At 33.2% G+C, this 2,500-nt stretch overlaps 1 protein-coding gene across 1 annotated transcript in view; it reads right to left on the bottom strand.

Annotated features, from left to right (window-relative positions):
- Window positions 1–2,500, bottom strand: part of LOC122263037 (uncharacterized) — a 23,668-nt gene that overhangs the window by 20,868 nt on the left and 300 nt on the right. The window lies entirely within an intron of this gene.

Genomic DNA, 2,500 nt, shown 5'->3' on the forward strand with positions numbered 1-2,500 from the left:
CGTGCACGGTAACAGGACAGGTAAAATAAGGTAATAAGGTAAAATTTAGCGAGTAACGTTAGAACGGTTGATCATTTTTGTAAAAATGCAGTAATATTTTACTCGAATATATATCACAGCATTTCTATTTCTAGGAGACCAAATGGTACCAGTCGCCCATTAAGGAGAATTTTAAAGTACTGGGCGACAAAATCAAACCCTCCTTATATGTATTGTTACTATTTTCGCTAGGTTTTTTTACTGAACGTGATATCCTATACATTATGGTACTAAACGTGGCTTACATTATGAAATGTAAAAGTCAGAGGATTGAAAGATGATATATCTTGAGATGAGGTTACAGGTTGGGCTGTCAGACTTAGCTTCTGCCACTGGGTACTGGTAGATTTATAGACACATCGCTGAGCATAGATTGGAGAGGGGGAGGAAGGACAAGATAATAAATATAATAATAATACAGTTAAACCTTCTTTTTGGACAAGATAAAAATATGATGATAATATAATTAAAACTTCTTTTCGGTTATTAAACACCTGGATATCCTATCTCCCGGTGAATGTTTATTAAAAGGTGCACTGATGTATACACTGAGAAGTAATAACTAGATAATGAGACTGCTAGAAGATGCATGTTAAATTGCTCTAACTAATATCCCTCGCCTTGATGGAATGATGTGAAAGAATTCAATCAAAAGTAATTTTCGAATGTATGTAACATTTTCTAGCTGAATAAAGTAGTCATCATCTCCTGAACCATATTGTAATAATTGTGCTATTGTTCTGAAGTTGACTTGTTCTGAAGTCTGATCTTCACGTCTTAGTCGCTATGATTTTATGAAGGCCACTTCTACCTGCCAGAATCCCGCTTTGGATAGAATTCAATTTCATTTCCCCTGAATAGGAGTCTAGATTGGCTTTAAAATAATTTATAAGATTCTATTGCTCCATAATGTTTAATAACTTTCTAGCAGAATCATAGAATATAGATGAGTTGTTCCTAAACTAGGTGCCATGAATAGTACTTACGAGCACCGCAAGGCTCCACCATTTGAACTTCAAGTTAGTTTCAGTCTTCTAGGAGTTTTATGTTAGCCATTTTCGAATATGGTACAGGAGATGGGTAACTATCACCATTAGTTCGTAATAACCTCGTTGCTGTTGATACTGACATTGCTGAAATATTACTGCGATATATATATACATACATATATATATATATATATATATATATATATATATATATATATATATATATATATATATATATATATTGGAACAGTTGGATCACTTTGTTACCTCCGATTTTGAGCACTGGCTTACTGTGCAGGTATTTATAATATCCTCCAGATTCTTCGGGAGAAATGTGGAATCAAGGAATCTGGTGTGAACGGCCCTGGGTGTGGAGGAGGGAACGTTAGTAGTCATTGTCTCGTCTACATGACCCTCTGATCATTACTACGAAGCCATAGGTTTTGTACCACCATCATGTCTGATATACAGTCATTATACACAGCGTCTGGGTGTCATATAGGTTGGTGATGTTAACAAAGGATATTACTCATTAGCCGCACCATACCAGTGACGTGGATATGAAGTGGATCATTGTCGCAATGTAATGACAAAGTCAATTGAAGTTACTTTCATTGCAAATTAATTGAATATCCGATTAAGCCTGCTCTAGTTAAATTTCAGGTCAACAAATTATGCATTATAGTTTTATTTGGTGATACACCAATCGTACTGGGTCTTTTTTTTCATTACTATATATATATATATATATATATATATATATATATATATATATATATATATATGTGTGTGTGTGTGTGTGTGTGTGTGTGTGTGTGTACATATATACAGTGTATATGTATATCGATTTCATGTATGAGGCTGTATTCTATCTAACCTCATTCTATTCCAAGATAAACTGTATAGTATGTCTTGATGTGATGCCGCCCATCCCTTCAAGATGTAGCAACCAAACCGAGGTACTTAATATCTCTTACGTTTAACCATTTCGAAATAGAAGGAACTGGGGGGGGGGGGCAGAGACTTATTGGTTGGAGTGCACAACATATTGTATTGTATTGTATTGAGTATTGCATATTCTCTATCCTAATTATGTCAAATTAATTATTGTTTAATTATCGTTATTTTCCCACCGGTTTCACTCTGAAGATGAAATCCAGATGGATTTTGAAACTGCACTGTTGTCTCGTTTTTCAACAAATCTATTTTGTGTATAGTGTATTGCCACATTATTAACACGTTTTGTTTTTGCCATTCATATATATATATATATATATATATATATATATATATATATTAATATATTTTTTTTTTTTTTTTTTTTTTTTTTTTTTTTTTTTTTTTTTTTTTTTTTTTTTCTATCAGCCTGTATCATTCCACTGCAGGAAGTAGGCCTCTCAAGAGGGTTATGGCCGGGTGCCCCACCTACTGGCCCTAATTATATATATATATATATATACATATATATATAT

Source organism: Penaeus japonicus, unplaced genomic scaffold (genome assembly GCF_977035675.1).
Source record: "Penaeus japonicus unplaced genomic scaffold, GWHDUDI00000001_assembly GWHDUDI00000018, whole genome shotgun sequence".
Taxonomy (NCBI): domain Eukaryota; kingdom Metazoa; phylum Arthropoda; class Malacostraca; order Decapoda; family Penaeidae; genus Penaeus; species Penaeus japonicus.